This window comes from Curcuma longa, chromosome 3 (genome assembly GCF_044706935.1).
Source record: "Curcuma longa cultivar G26 ecotype Majalengka, Jawa Barat chromosome 3, ITB_CL_G26_1.1, whole genome shotgun sequence".
In the NCBI taxonomy this organism is placed as follows: domain Eukaryota; kingdom Viridiplantae; phylum Streptophyta; class Magnoliopsida; order Zingiberales; family Zingiberaceae; genus Curcuma; species Curcuma longa.
Window position 1 is genome coordinate 19,467,029 of NC_133863.1, and position 17,755 is coordinate 19,484,783.

The window sequence follows — 17,755 nt, forward strand, 5'->3', positions numbered from 1 at the left end:
ACTGCCATACAACCATCGACTGCGTACACTGCCATACAGTCGCCATCACCAAGATGGAAATAGGGTATAACAACCACCTATATAATAATGCCACTAAAGGCCAACTACCATCACGATAGACCCACAAGGGATTTACAATCGTCATCATGTATCATGATAAGATGATCAAATCACAGTAATCTTCAGCTACCATGCTAATCAACATGCGTAGGTATAAGGTCCTAATGATCACAGGTATCATAAGTAAATAAAACTATAACCTCTAATGGTCACTGATGATATAAACAAGGATAGAACAGTAGTCAAGAATGATAATCCAAGATCAATCGAAACAAGGGCAAGCATGGTATCAACATGAGTAAGGTAAGAAGTATCCAAATAACAGTAAGGAACAGAATCTAGGTATCAACTACGATAACTACAATAGAATCATGCACTGAAAAAGAAAGAACTGTATTGACCAAATACAGTAAATTACTTACCTGATAAATCGCAGGTAAAATCCTAGAACCCTCAAAAATAGATCCTCGTATAATATGAAAGTCCTATAATCGCTCAAGGTCCTGCAAGAAGAGTAAAACCATCTTAAATGAAAAGTCATATCACCAAGAAACTTTAATCAATTTAGAGTTAGTTTAATTCCATTTAGGGTTAGACCAATCTAACAGTTGGATTGTGATTATCAGGATTTAATCAAATCATCAATTAGTTGTATTAATAATTTAATACAACTAATTTCGTATTCAATCAAATCCAGGATAATCCATATTAGGTTCATAAATTCATCCTAACCTAGTAGGACTATAATTCGAATCAATGTTAGGAACCAAGTAGGTTTCCATTAACACAAGGTAACTAATTAATTGATTAATTATATTTAACCAATTAATTAATTAGTTGTATTAACTCGTTAACCCAATTGATTTCAGGTTTAATTAGACCTAAACTAATCAATCCAATCTTAACCAGCTTAATCATGGTTGGTTAGACTCAAACTAAGGTTAACAATCACTTAGTTGATTTTATTAAACAATCTAATAGGTCTTAATCCCTAAATGGTAATTTGATCAGAATCTTACACAATCAAGAAACTGGTCCAATCAAATAGTATCCCTAATATCTTGCCAAAACAAAACATTCAACATAATCTATACAAGAACTCACCTCAGCTTTCTGTTCTTCCTTCCTTCAAGCTGTTCGGATCAGTGAGCTCAAAGACTAGCTAACCGTGTACTAGCAGCAACCTTGATTTGATCAGACCTGTTGAAATCCACAAACCAAACTCCAAATCAACCGCTTGCTACTCAACCACATCTAGATCAACATTAAGAGAACTTACCTCTAGATCAACCGTTCCAAGCCCTAGAAGCCTTTGCTCTGTTCTTGAATCAAGGTTGTTGTCAACACCTAATCGATCAATCTGTTTCCCAACGAATCAGCAAGCTCACGGATCTGAGAAAACTCAATGAACGCCCTCACTAGGAATTCAACTAGGGATTAAACTCACCAAATCAAAGCTCCTTCCAAACTTTGCGTTGTATCTGTCACCGCCGATCAGAATTGCAACCCACTCCACAGATCCAATTCCACAACCTAGGAACCCAAGAAATTCTGAAATCCGAAGAAATCCCAAGGAGAAACCACAGATCTGAAACAATTTCTGCTTACCGGTTGATCTTTCAAGCTCAATCTCTCTTACTTGCTTCAATCGCCGTCGTCCCTGACCCGCTTCCAGCCAAGCTCCGACAGGAGATCAGGAACAGAGAGGAAGAGAATGGCTCGATTCAAAGCCTTGGATGATGCCCTCTTGCAGCCGGCACCAGCGAAAGATCAAGAACTGTGGCTGGAGAAGCTTCGAGCGGAGGAAATGAGATCGCGACGAGAGAAGGAAAAAATCACGATTTCGCAATGGAAAAGAAGACTCTTTAACAGGTCAGGTATCAGGTTTTAAAGATCCAATAGCCACTAACCCAATAATCCTCAAGCAATTTGGGCTTCTCTTGGCTAAAGTTAATTGGTCTTTAATTGAGCTAAATGACTTGATTCATTTGCCTAAAATTAGGTGGGTTCATTTAATTAGCCTCTTAGTTAGACTAAAGGGTTAGATTTTAGGTTACCTCATTACCCTAATTTAAAACCCAAATCCTTAATTAATCAAGCCTCAAATGACCAATTAACCCTTTAATCCTTACCTATTAGGGTTCGATTATTTACAATCAACCCTAAAATTTCTCGTATATTACATATTATAATTTATTTGTTCAAAATATTTTTTTTTGCTGATGTAGGAAAAGAAAAAGAAGCATGGACGAAGAAAACAGTGAAGTAGAAAGTATTGTCCGAGGCCGATGCTGTGGACGATGGTGCTTTTTAGGTATTCTTGTGTTTTTGATACTTTGTTATTTGTTTGGATACTTTGTTGTATATTATGAGATTGTGTTGGATGTTCTAAGACTATGTTGGATGTTAGAGATATTTATTCATTCTCCTGTATTAGATGTTTTGATGTTTTAGATGTTTAGGGACATTTGTATTTAAGATGAATGTTTTGAGACTATATGAATGTTTGTTTTGAGATATTTCTGAATGTGTGTGTTTGATTAATTGGTTGTGAATTATGTGATGAATTGGTATGAATGATATGAATTTGTAAATTTAAACAGGTTGTGTAATTTGTAAAAATGATACATATTTTGATAGAATACAATGAATCTGTGAGAAATTTTCAAGGTTTAAAACACATTTTAAGACGAAACCAGATTCATCGCAAATGTATCATATATTCACTATTTTATTGAAACTTTGGCGATGAAAATCCTAATTGGTGAGAAAAATCCTTTTTCGTCGCCAATGGTCCCTTCCCAATCGACTGGGATTCCCCAGTCAAACTGAGTAGTCGACTGGTAGGTGTTTCCCAATCAAAAACTAATAAGATATATAGTTTTCGATACAATCCTATCTGATAAGATCGTGTTAACCCTAAAAGTTAGTGTTAGATTTTCTCTTTATATAGTAGCTAGCATTACGGCGTGAGTTATCAGATTCTCTAATCGTGCTTGTAAGATGGGTGATGATTGTGTTTGTGTGGATACCATAGAGGCACGGATAGTTTGATCACATTCAGATCGACTTCATCCTCCAAATTCACAAAGGTTCGCACATCAAGAGGTAACATTCTAAATAAACGGATAATTAGAATTCACACGAATCTTCGATGGGTTCTTTCTTTCACTGTACATGTGTTTGTTTTCCGCATCAGAACCCAACAATGACATCATATAGGGAACTTGAAAATCAAGGATAATCTAAGAACAAAGGAGTATGGCAAATTGCAACAAAGAATAAGAAAAGCTCACAAAACCAAGAGTTCTCCTCATCTCCCTGATAAGACCAGTGTTTTTTGCAACCCCAAAAAGTCAAAAGCACTTTTTTCAATGATTTCTATAATGTTGTAAGCTTGTAAGTTTAATTTACTATCATGAGATTCATAAAGCTTCTTCAACACATTACTAAACTTAACATTAGAATGCAATTGTGAATTCAATGGCACTTATTTAGTTGCCTTTAGTTCCTGTTTCAGCCCCAACTATTTCTTATCAAAATAATCACGCCCTTCTCCCGTATTAATTAAAGAAAAACAAAGTAGCATTCATTAAGACCAGCTACAAGTTTTCACGGTTGGCAAGGAGAAGAACTAGATAGTTGCATATAGAAAGCAGATTATTTCGATAGAAAATCAAGGCTACAATATATGTGCTTCACATTGCATTTGATTTTCTTTTTTGAAAATGAAAAGGATGTGAACTTGCTGCTTACCTCAGAAGCTGCCATTGATGAAATCCTCCTCTGGCGTTAGGGCACTGTGCTACTCCAGTTGAAGAAATCCGACCTTGCGAGGTGCGGCCTCCTTTCTGCAAACGAGAGAAATAGAAGGGGAAGAGAGAATACTAGAGACATCGTCGCCGATTGTGGAGAGATCGCCGGATTTAGAGTTTAGAGAGACCGACCAAGTTGCTGGTGTCCAAGAGAGGAGTTGGAAAGGTATAGAAGTGATAGGAAAAGGGATTCGAAAAGGTTGAATGTTGAAAAAAAAGTAGTGAAAAAAATTTAATCAGTTCAAACTTATTACTTCATCATTTATAAATTAAAATTTTATTTTATAATTTATTATTTAATTGAATAAATATTATAAAATAAAATATCATTTAAAATTAAAATTGTTGTCTATATTTTTTTAATTTATGAAATCTAAAATGGTATTTACTATATCAATTTTATAATCGAAGTTAATTACCATATATTATTTCATAAATAATAATCATCTAAATAACCTATAGTGAAGTCTATCATCAAAATTCACATAGTATTTTTTAAAAAATTCTCTATTAAAACTAACATATAAAATAATCATTATTTTGTCTAACATCATATAATAATGTCACATATGATATCGAATGTCGATGGTTATTTGTATATGTAAAATTATTAATCTATTTATATATAAATGACCTTTTAAAATATTTTTCAAATTATTAATCATGTGCTATAAAATTTCAAGAGTTTTTGGTGCGATCGTATGATTCTATGATCCAATCCTAACACATTCAATCTAGACCTCAAATTGATCCTACATAGGATCACAATCCTACGAACTATAAGCTCATTCATATGTGTTAAGAACCTTTGGGACAAGCTGGTCGAGCTTCACAAGGGAACCACAAACACTGAGGTAACAAAACGAGATTTAATTGTGAATAATCTATTTAATTACATAATACAAGGAAGGTGAGTCCAAGAGTCAACTACGCTCCTGAATAAAGGACATCCTAAATGGTTACAGTCGATTAGACAACTAATAGAGAACGAGATGTAATAAGTATACACTTAAAGCATTCTCTCGAAATATCTTAGGGGCATCAATGGTAGATTCTTATAAAGTTTCTAGAGACTTTTCTACAATTAAGTTAAATGAATTATTTTGTGAGTTTGAATTACATGAACATACAAACTCAAGTCAAGTCGAGAAGGGTATTACTTTGATTGTAGAGCAAAACAAGAGTAAGGAGTCTAGGTCAAAGTCTCGATCAGAATCGGAATTTAAAGATGAGCCGGATTCAAATGAGGATGACGAGGAGCTAATTTCAGAGATAGACAATTTAGTCTATAAATGATTAATAAGAAGAGCTTCACCAATCAGGAACTTAAGAAAGTGATCCAAGCAAAGGGCAAGCAAATGGGTTGAGCAAAATCACTAAACCCAAGGCAGAGGTGATCCAAGCAATGAGCAAGTAATCGAGTTAAGCAAAATCACTAAACCCAAGGTGGAGGTGACTTACTATAGATGCAACCAAAAGGGTCACTACAAGTCCGAATGCCATAACTTAAAGAAGACTGTTGTGTTTTATGCATAATTTTTAGTATTATTTTGCATATATTTTGTGTCATCACATGAGAATATTATATATACTTTCATCTTTTTTTCATTATTTTCATCCTTTTTGTTTGAAGATCTATTTTTTGTATGTTTTTATTGACAGTACGTGAATTCAGAGCTAAAACGGAAACTAGAAGCCTTAGAATCAGATTTTCCAACATGAAGCATGGTCTAGCCATGCACCCTAACACGGTAGTGCTTCATAGGAAGAGTTAAGTCCAAATACGGAGCAACAATCGGACTTCCCAAGGGAAACACGGGTTGGTCGTCCTGTAAAGCATGACCGTATTTCCCTCTATTGCTTGCAAGAGTGAACACCAACAGTTGACATGACCCAGCTATATTTTTCCACACGATCGTGGTACAGAGCAGCTGCTAGGGTATTTTTAGAAGACTTTAATGAATTTGAAAGACTTAGAAGGCTATAAAAAGACTAAGAGGGTACCTATTTGAGGAGATCTGATTAAATTCTCCTTAATATGAGGAGAATTGGTTAACCTTTCCTTGATTTGAGGAGATTTGGTTAGCCTTTCTCCCTGTGATTTAAAAAAAATTATTAAAAGAATTAGTTAGCCGCCACTTGATAAATTTTACTTGATTAAAGTGAGCATTTCTTAAACTGGCTTCCAAGTTGTAGCGAGGCTCAGAGGTTTTCTTAATCGGATCAACGACCACTTACTTAGACAAAACCAATATGAGAAACAACTAAACCTAAATCTAACCCAAGGTCAAACACTCTTCTCAATTCAAATCTAACTTTAATCAAGTAAAATTTTAAAAATCATTTCACAGAATTTAAGGCTACCATATTTGAAAATTTAGAAGGGGTGAGATGGAAAAATAATAAAAATTAACAAATTAATCATCAACTCTATTTGACTACTCAATTTAAACCCCATAGGAACTAAAAGGCGGGTAGAAAGAATAGAATTACTCTATGCTAATTTATTATGCACTTATTTAATTTTTGTTAATTGGAACTAGCCTAAGCATTATCGTATATTCCATAAACCTATAGATTTAGGCAACCTTTGCATCTCACAAACACCTAGGTTTAATTGTTTGTATATTAAACCACACAGACGGACATGAGATGATCAAGATTGACCTCAGGTTTCAGATGTAGATTAGTGCATCTTTATAAACCAAGAGGTATAAACACAAATTAATAACTACGATGACTAATCCTTAACTAAGCTTGATGGGTATTGATATCATTTAAGTCAATAAAAAAGGGTTAGATAATATCTTAAGGACCATTTTTTAGATATTTTATGATATGGCGGAGTGATAACACCTCATTAAGGTATCTCGATAACAACTCAGCATAGTCTAATCAGTCGAACTACGCCTCTTCGACTAGACTAATTAGGGATATTTGTAATGTGGCGGAGCGATGACACCTCATCAAGGTATCCTGATAATAACTCAGCACAGTCTAGTTAATTGGACTACGCTTCCTTCAAGTAAACTAATTGGAGATGCTTATGATGTGGCAGAGCAATGACACCTCATCATGATATCCCGATAACAACTCAGCACAGTCCAGTGAGTCAGACTAGCCTCCTTCGATTAGACTAATTGGGGATGCTTGAGATGTGGTGGAGCGATGACACCTCATCAAGGTATCCCGATAACAACTCAGCACAGTCAGTCGAACTACGCCTCCTTCGACTAGACTAATTAGGAATGCTTGTGATATGACGCAAATATATTACCCCCATATGTCATGAAGGATAAAGTCATAAAGTCGGTTTATCTTTAAGATTAGAAAACTCTAAGACCGTTTCACCCAAAGAATAAAGAAAATATCTCGAAAGATTTCTTAAATGAATATCTTGAAATCATTTTAAAATTAGAATGGATATTTCAGAATAATATTTTAAATGGATATTAACAACTCTATAAAAGAGAGCTCATACCCATGGACACAAGGATATACACATCAATCCTAATTTCTTCAAGTCATTAAACTAGTTTCTCACCAAAACCTTAACATGAGCGTCGAAGTGGCTTGCCGGGATCCACCCCTATCGCCATTCTAACTCTCTTTTTGAGTGCTTTTCAGGTATCTTTATCTCTCCGTGCAACTATTTGTTGGGACCGTTGCGTTTGCTAGAGGGGGGTGAATAGTTACTTTTCGATCTTGCCTATAAGATGTTAGCGGAAGCACAAGACAAGAACAAAAATAAGATTAAAACCAATAAGAGCAATGCTAATCCCTTGATTTACTTGGTATCTACCTCCTCGAGGTGACTAATCCAAGGATCCACACACACCACCAAAACCTTTTCACTATGAGCTTTCTCCTTCTCAAAACAACTTTGAAGGTGGAGAAACCCTAACACTTGATCTCTTCCTCTTACAGATGTAAAGAGAAGTTTGGAGGAAGAATTTGAGAACTTTACAGAACTTGAAGATCTTACAACGATGAGAAAGTGAGAACTCTTGCATCTCCAAGTTTGAATCTATCTTTTTATATTTTCGCGATATCAGTTGACTGTCTCAGGACCAGTCGACTGGTGGGACTCCAATGGCTACTATAGGTTGCATTATTTCTCTAGCTGTCAACCCCAACGTTCGAATACCAGTGACTGTGACTCACCCAGTCGACTCATCAGTCGATCGATCTCTGCTTTTCACTCGACTAATCTTTCTATGTGTTTTGGATCAGGACACCAGTCAACTAGTATCATTCCAGTCGACCAATGAAGTTGAAACTCACCTTTCAGCTTTCTTCTTCATCCCTTATATTAGACTCCCACCTTCAAACATCTTCCACAAGCCTTGTGCCCCTTTTGGATGCTTTCTAGCCCACGGCTCTTCATTCTTGCACTTGCTTGAGATGTTTCCATCGGCTTCATCATGCTAAGTCTTCCTTTTGTGAAGAGGTCGCACCTCTGAGACTTCACAATTTGCTAAAAGGTCGCACCTCTAGGACTTCACCATTTTATAAGAGGCCACACCTCCGGGACTTCGCCATTTGCCAAGGTCGCACCTCCGGGACTTCACCATTTGGCAAGACTTCAAACCTGGACTTTCCTATTTACTCAATTCACACATGTTAGATCACCAACATTGCCTAACTTAAACTCATTTAGCCAAATATTAAAATCAAATGATACTTGGGGCAAGATTGCACCAACACTATCTTCAAGAAGCATTCACGTCAGTAGTTCATTCGTTAGTGGCTTGATCATCCATGGTGTATTGGCTAGAATAAATTAGAGTCATTTGTGGAAAATCTAAGTCGAGACACTGTGATGGTTAATACCTGAAGAATTAATGATAATCACGACTCTATCGGAGAGAAAAGCTACAGCGAAAAAATCTTCTTTAATAATATGTTATCTATCTCCTCTTTGGATTAAAATCCTAAGTTTCTTTTCTCCCTCGCCAATGAAATCTTATATTTTCGATCTCCTCTTCTCTCTTTCCCCTCCATCTCCGCTCTCCAGTCGCCGTCCAAATCTCTATCGCCCTTCAATCAATCTTCGATTCCTCATCTTCCCTCTCTAGTCCCCCTAGGTCGTCATCTCCGATAGGAAGAAACACCTGAAACAAATGTAACTACGCAACGATCCTTGAATCTTCTTCCTCAAATCTCGACCCAACTCGTCCTCCAAGATGCCATGGCGATGTTCTATTCTTCCTCGTCTTCTTCTCACTTCTTCTTCTTCCTCTTCTCCTCTCTTATCTTCTCCTTCTCTCCCTCGCCACCGTCGAAGACCACTCCTTGACTTCTAAGGGCACCACCATCTACGATCTCCTCCTTCGGTTCGGCCTCCCCCCACGCCTCCTTCCCGACATGGTCAAGTCCTTCTCCCTGAGTTCCAATGAAAGCTTCTCTGTCATCTCGATGACCCTTGCTACATCGACTTCGAGTACCTCATCTATTACGAGACCAAGGTCTCTGGCATCGTCAGGTACAACGGCATCAAGGAGCTCAACGGAGTCAAGGTCCGTCGGTTCCTGATTTGGCTGGAGGTCGACGCCATCAAGGTTGACCTCCCACCTTCATAGTACATATACTTTCAGGTTGTGTGGATCACGCACAAGCTTAGCGTCGAGCAATTCCAAATGGGGCACTCTTACAATGAAAATAAGGAGCTTTCGATTGGTCTATAATGCCACATATACGACGAATAAGTTGGAGAATGCTTCCTACAAGATATAAATGAAGTGTAATTTTCTGGAAGAAAAAAAAGAGTTATCTATCACTACAACTGCGACCGCATTGGCTTAAGACATATATTCTCTAGCGAATACCATCAGACAAAGAGCCATTTATACCATTATTGAAGTAGAGCATCAACATTGAGCATAAGCCTCTCTCCAAATCATCAGGATATTTTCTTTAACACTCTTTATCTTATAATTCATTCATAAGATTATTGATCCTTATAATATTGCTTCATTTAATATTTGTTCACTTGAAGTGTTTCTAGAAATTCTCAGGTGCTTCCAGAAACTCTCTTAGTTTTGGACTAGTGACATCCAACAGCAATTACCTTTCTCAAAGTTCGATCTCCCTAGACTCGAACATAGTCACAGACAGAATGCAAAAAACTAGTGGTCTCTCCTATTACTAGTGAATATAAAGCCTAAAGTTGACGACAAACCAACCTTGCCAACGAAGGGCTCCGACAAATTTAAACCATTTCATCAATGTTAGAAATATAATATTATCAAATATTTTTCATGATGATCCAGGATATTACAGGCATGGAAGACTGAGTTCCAAGCTCGCGACTTTACCTTATGACAGGCCTGGAACATTGAGCCTCGAGCTTGCGACTTTGCCTTATGATAGGCCTAGAATACCGCCCCTGAGCTTGCGACTTTGCCTTATGACAGGTCTGGAATACCAATCCCCGAGCTCGCGACTTCACCTTAAGACAGACTTGGAATATCGAGCCCTGACCTCACAACTTCGCCTTAGGCCTGGAACACCAAGCCCCGAGTTTGTGACTTCGACTTACAATAGGCCTAGAACATTGACCCCCGAGCTCGTAACTTTACCTACAACACCTTGCCTCAAGCCGCGACTTTGACTTACGATAGGCCTGGAACACCGAGCCCTTAGCTCGCAACTTTACCTTATGACAAGCCTAGAATATCAAGTCCCGAGCTCGCAACTTTACCTTACGATAGACCTAGAACACCAAACCCTAAGCTCGTGACTTTGCCATACCACAGACCAGGAGCACCAAGTCCCGAGCTAGTAACTTTATTTTATGACAGTCCTGGAGCACCGAGCCCCAAGTTAAGCTCGTGACTGTGCGTTACGATAGGCCTAGAATACCGAGCTCCGAGCTCACGAGTTTGCTTTATGATAGGCCTGAAACACCGAGCTTCGAGCTCGTGACTTTGTCTTACGACAGGCCTGAAATATTAAGCCCTAAGCTCGTGACTTTGTCTTATGATAGGCCTGGAACACCGAGGCTCGAGCTTGTGACATTGGCTTACGATAGACCTGGAACACTGAGCTCCAAGCTCATGACTGTGCCATACGACAACCATGGAATACCGAGCCTTGAGCTAGTGACTTTATCTTACGATTGATGTGCCCCAAGACTAACGACTTTGACGACGGGCCTCGAACATCCAGCTCTGAGCTTGTGACTTTGACAAATGTGGACCAAGGAGGGGATACAAGAGGCAAAGAAGGGAGGCATTGGAGGACCCATGACAAGATCCAAGACTAAGAGAATGAAGCAAGCTTTGGAAGACTTAATAATGGAGCTCAAGGAAAAGGAGGATCAATGCACAATGGAGGCAACAACTAAATAGATCACATTCCTTCAACTTGAAAGTAAAATTGAGCCAACATGAAGAGAAGGCCCAAATCTACATGATCCAAGATGCATTCAAGGGCTACAAGTGTCCAATTTTCATAGGTATTTTTGGGAGAATTTTCTGAAGTGACTTTTGATGTCTTTTGGTGGATTTTTAATGCTTTTTGGGAGTTCCTAAGCTAGTATTAGGGAATTGTGGGAAATAAATGTCATGCATGCATGCATGCATGATAATGGTGCATAATTAGTGCCTAGTGGGTCTTAGTGGATATTAAAAGCTTAGTGGGAAGTGTGGTAGAGGTTAATGTTTCAACCTCCACTAAGTCTATATATAGGAGAACTCTTGTATGGCTAAGGCATGTTGAGTTTGAATGAAATCAGAGTTTTCTCTATTGTGAGAGCTTCCTTTGGTTCTTAGGCAAAGAACTAATCTTGATCTTATCAAGGCAACTTGTGGCGATCAAAACCCCCATGACTTATCACTCACCTTCTCATCTTTCTTGAGTGTGGCGTCAATATCCTTCCCTACATCTGAATATCAAGGCAATCCGTTCCAAGGTATTTATCATTTGGTATCAGAGCCTTGGCTCCTTGATTTTCAGGTTTGCGTTTTGTTCTTGTTCTTGTTCATCTTTGTTAATCTCTCATCCTTAGTATTCCATTGGTGTTTTCATTCTCCATCTCTATTTATCGCTTCTCTATTTGGGTCCTAAACTCAAAAAAAAAGAGCCGAAAAAGAAAGAAAAAATTTGGGAAAAAAAATTAGGCGGAATCAAAAACAAAAAAAAGAGATTTGTGAAGTAAAAGGACCCAATATTCCTCTCATTACTCTTTATCATTGTTGAATTTCTTGTTCTATCCATTTATTTCTCTTGCTATACCCACATTTTCTTGTTGGTTTCTTGCTCATTTGATCGTTTACTTGTTGTCTTGAGAAAAATCATTGATAAGATTCTTTTCTTAAGAGCATATAAAGGAAGCTGAGTGGATAAATTTGAGTGCAACCACGTGAGGTGAGTGGTGAGGTCTTTTTAACATTTCTTTTGTAATTTTCCTTGTCATTTTTTTGTTGCAAGCATGAGTGGGGAAAATTCCCCTAGGCAATATCCTAATAGGCTTCAAATGGAGGCACCTTACTCAACACTTTGAGAGGATGCTTCAAAGACAACTTGAAGGCTTACATGAAAGGATGGACCGACTTGAAGGAGGAAGAGTTTCTAACCATGGGGGCAATTCTAATCATGAAGAATCTCATCAAGAAAGTGACCTATTCTATGGTTCTCCAAGAGAAAGAAGGAGGCGTGAAGGGGGAAGAAGACATGAAAGAGGAGGTAGAGACTATTGACATGAAGATGATCTAAGAGGTGTGAAAGTCAAGGTACCTTCTTTTCCAAGGGAGGAATGACCCCGACACATATCTTGAGTGGGAAATGAAAATAGAGTAAATCTTCTCATGCCACAACTACAATGATGCAAAGAAAGTGAAGGTGGCTACCCTTGAGTTCACTGATTATGCTTTAATTTGGTGGGATCAAATGCAAAAGGAGAGAAGAAGGTATGGAGAGCATGCAATGATACAAGTCAAGGAGTTGTATGCACATGATAATGAATTTTCCCAATTATATGCTGCGTGTGAAAAGAAATCACAAAATGAATTTGTTAGGCATGATAATTACTTGTTTAAGAACAATAGACTTTGTGTGCCTAGAGGATCCATGCGTGAATTGCTAGTTAGGGAAGCACATGAGGGGGGTTTAATGGGACACTTTGGGGTCCAAAAGACCTTAGAAATGCTGCATGAACATTTTCATTGGCCACACATGAAGCATGATGTGCAAAAATTTTGTGAAAGGTGCATTGTGTGTAGAAAAGCAAAATCTAAGGTAGCACCTCATGGACTTTACACTCCTTTGCCTATTCCTGATTCCCCTTGGATTGACTTGTCTATGGATTTTGTTTTAGGGCTACCACGCACTCAAAAAGGTAAGGACTCCATTTTTGTGGTAGTCGATAGATTTTCCAAGATGACACACTTCATACCTTGCCACAAAGTGGATGATGCAACTCATGTGGCAGATTTGTTTTTCAAAGAGGTGGTAAGACTTCATGGCATGCCTAGGAGCATTGTTTTAGATCGTGACACCAAATTCTTAAGTCATTTTTGGAGGACCTTATGGAACAAGCTAGGAACAAAGCTTCTTATCTCCACCACATGCCACCCTCAAACTGACGGCCAAATTGAGGTGGTAAATAGGACTCTTTCTACTCTTCTTAGAGCAATTATTAAGAAGAACATTAAGTCTTGGGAAGAATGTTTACCTCATGTTGAATTTGATTATAATAGGGTTGTCCATTCTACTACTCAATTTTCTCCTTTTGAGATTGATTTGCTTCCTTTACCTAACACTTCTTTAGTTTACAAGGATGGCAAAGCAAAGGCAGAATATGTGAAGAAGCTTCATGAGCAAGTTAAAGCTCAAATTGAGAAGAAAATGGAGCAATATGCGAATAAAGGGAGAAAAAGAGTTGTCCTTGAACCCGGTGATTGGGTGTGAGTTCATATGAGAAAGGAAAGGTTTCCTGCCCAAAGGAAATCAAAGCTTCAACCAAGAGGAGATGGACCATTCCAAGTGTTGGAAAGAATTAATGACAATGCTTACAAAATTGACTTGCCCGGTAAGTATGGTGTTAGTGCAACATTTAGTGTGGCTGATTTGCGTCCTTTTGATGTAGGTGATGAAGATTTAAATTCAAGGATGAATTCACCTAAAGAAGGAGGGAATGATGTGGACCAAGGAGGGGATACAAGCTTACAAGACAAAGCCAAGGAGGAAGAGGCATTGAAGGGAATTGGAGGACCCATGACAAGATCCAAGACTAAGAGAATGAAGCAAGCTTTGGAAGGCTTAATAATGGAGCTCAAGGAAAAGGAGGATCGATGCACAATGGAGGCAACAACTAAATGGATCACATTCCTTCAACTTGAAATTGAAATTGAGCCAACATGAAGACAAAACTTGAAGGCCCAAATGTACATGATCCAAGATGCATTCAAGGGCTATAAGTGTCCAATTTTCGTAGGTATTTTTGGGAGAATTTTTTGAAGTGACTTTTGATGTCTTTTTTTCCTAAGCTAGTATTAGGGAATTGTGGGAAAATAAATGTCATGCATGCATGATAATGGTGCATAATTAGTGCCTAGTGGGTCTTAGTGGCTATTAAAAGGTTAGTGGGAAGTATGGTAGAGGTTAATGTTTCAACTTCCACTAAGTCTATATATAGGAGAACTCTTGTATGGCTAAGGCATGTTGAGTTTGAATGAAATCAGAGTTTTCTCTATTGTGAGAGCTTCCTTTGCTTCTTAGGCAAAGAACTAATTTTGATCTTATCAAGGCAACTTGTGGCGATCAAAACCCCCATGACTTATCACTCACCTTCTCATCTTTCTTGAGTGTGGCGTCAATATCCTTCTCTACATCTGAATATCAAGGCGATCCGTTCTAAGGTGCTCATCATTTATGATAAGTCTGGAACACTAAGTCCCGAGCTCGTGACTTTGCCTTATGACAGGCATGGAACATCAAGCCCCGAGCTCGCGACTCTGTCTTATTATAGGCCTAGAACACGGAGCCCCAAGCTCGCGACTTTACCTTATGATAGGTCTGGTGTTGGGTTCAGCCTGGTACATTACGCATGTTTACTGTTGGTGCGGGGAGCACTAGATGATCGAACCTTAGTTTTGATAATGGTATGTGTTCAAGTTAAGTGTGTGGTTGGACTAACAAGTTGAGTTAGTGTGCAGGGAGCACAGGAAAGTCCTAGTTGAGACTAGGCAAAGCAAAGTCCTAGTTGTGGCTAGGCAAGGGCAAGTACTTGTCTGGAGGATCAGGTAGAAGACTTAGCAGATCAAGTGCACCAAGTACAAGTCCAAGCAGTGTCAAGAGAATCGGGAAGCATGACAAAATCCAAGTAGGTCAAGAGGACCAATGCTTGATGGAAGTCTAGGCGGTCAGGAGGACCGAGAGCCTAACAACAAATTCCTGGGGGTCGAGGACCACAGCTAAGTAGCAAGTCCAACAAGTTTGGAGGCAACTTAGGTAAATTCTCCCAAGTGAAGTGGGTAAGGACGTGCTCCCGAGGTGGAACTATAGGGGTCGGTCTAACCCAAGGTTTCAATGGAAACCTGAAGTTAAGACCAATTAACAGTTCAAAGAACTGTTAACCAATCTGTTATTTTGTATTTTGAGACTAACTTGTAATGCAGATTGGAGAGGCGAGAATTTTGACTCTAGGCGACTCTATCCGGAATCCAGTCGACTGGACGGTCCAGACACCTAGAAGGTGGAATCTAGGTGACTCGGGTTTGGATAATCACAACGGAAGTCAAAGTCCATCCATATCCTCCACGTCAGCACGAAGTCGACTGGAAGGGGAATCCAGATGACTGGAAAGCTGAGTCTACTACGAAGATGGCGGATCGGTAGTCTACGTGGAGTCACCTGGAAGGAGAATCCAAGCGACTGGAAGGCCTTATAAAAGCACGTCGAATAGAGGGTTCAACACAACAATTAAAGTCATTCAAGAGCGAGCCGATGGCACCCTGAGCGAGAAGGAACACCCAAGCAGCCGTCGTAACACCGGAGTCACACCGAAAAGAGATCGATCTTCATCTTCGATTTTGGTAACAGTTTAAATTCTTGTATTGTTTAATTACGATAAAAGTTTTTATCGTATTGGCTTTTGTAATCGTTACAACTCTTTTCCGTATGGAAAAGAGTTCAATAGTGGATTGCCCATACGTAAACGATCAAAGATCATGGGCCTTGGAGTAGCAGCCTTTGGCTGTGAACCAAGTAAAAACAAAGCGTGTCTTTGTGTGCTTGCCTTACTTTTTGTTTTACCATTTCCGCTGTAAATTACTTTGATTTATGAACGAGCACAATTGACGGGTTTTCAAAATCAGAGGAAAACCACTAAAAGATAGCGCTATTCACCCCCCTCTAGCGCTTATACGATCCTACAATTGGTATCAGAGCGGAGTTCTCGAATCCAGTACAACCACTGATCGAGAAGGTTTTTCCAAAATCATTTTAGATTTTTTAAAATTTTTAGATTTTTTAAAATTTATTTTATCTTTTTATCCCGCACTACTAATCCAAGATCAAGTCTTGGAATGTTGGTTTTTCTGTCTTTCTGTGTGCTAGATCAATGGCTTACCAGGAAGGCTTTAGCACCGCAAAGCCACTTCTATTCTCAGGAGAGGACTTCATCTACTGGAAAGGTAGGATGGAGTACCACCTTAAGACATAAGTGGATATATGGATAGTCATCCAGATGGGATTCATAATCCTGATTGACAATGATGGTCTACCACAAACTTATGAGAAGTGGGATGCGGCCACGAGAAGAAAAATCGAGGCAGACGCAAAAGCCACACAAACCCTGCAATGCAGACTGACCAAGGAGGAACTGAACTGAGTCGGGCCCTTCATCAGCGTGAAAGACTTGTGGAACAAGTTGATCGAACTGCACGAAGGTACCTCGGACACAAAGGTCAGTAAAAGAGACCTCCTGATGAACAAGATGCACTTGAAAGCGTTCCCAAGGAACACTTTGTGGGCATCTGATGCTGGATGCTCACAAGGTCTCTAGGGACCTTTCAAAAATTAAGCTAGATGAAATGTTCTCTGAATTTGAAATGGATCCGATGTATCCGTTTCCAAAGGTTCACACACCATCGTAAGTAGGTGAAAGGCGGTATTCAATTATTATTAGCTTATCTAAAAAGTTAGCAAAGTCAAATACCTTAGTTGAATCGCTCCAAGAGGATAGTCCTCCTCAAGGAGAAGGTTAACTCTGGGTCGTCAATCGAAATCAAGAAAATTGAGGATTCGACTTCAAGTCCAACTTGAGAAGGAAAATTTCTCAATTAAAACTTCAAGTTGACAATCTTACATCCGGTCAGCTTGAAAAATTCACCTCTGGGTCTAAGCATCTTCTGACATGATACTTAGAACCCAAAAGGTTAGATACAATCGGTCGGGCATTGGACTTAAATCTAAAAAATAAGGCATTCATGACATTATTGCACAGACCGCACAAACCAAAGAAACCTCAGAAGTCCAAGCATGGGTTCCCAGAGTCTAAACTGGTAAATCCAGTTGGAACAAACCAATTCTGGGTCCAACCGGAAAGATCAAATATATTTGATCCGATCCAACAAAAAATGATAAATCTCAGTTAGCCTCATTGACTATCCCTGAGGGTGATCGGCCCGGCTCCCACGGAAGTTTCCCACGGGCCACCAGGGTAAATCGGAAAGTGCACGCAGCGGCCAACCCAGACGCCCAGCATCCTTTGGGATGAATATTGCCGAACTCCCCATTCGAACTAAAATCTCTGCAACAGACGCCGTAGCTGGGGATCGAGAACCGCAGGGTGCCCTGAGGTGACAACCTGGATGTCCTACCGCGACACCGTGCCCCGGGGATAAAATTGTAGTGGATAAACTTTTTATAGTGAT

General features: G+C 39.1%; 1 protein-coding gene and 1 pseudogene across 1 annotated transcript in view; one reads left to right on the top strand and one right to left on the bottom strand.

Moving 5' to 3' along the window:
• Positions 1-17,755, bottom strand: part of LOC141823840 (uncharacterized) — a 100,248-nt gene that overhangs the window by 9,626 nt on the left and 72,867 nt on the right. The gene's annotated exons all lie outside the window — the stretch shown is intronic.
• LOC141823838 (uncharacterized) lies at positions 9,067-9,562 on the top strand (annotated as a pseudogene).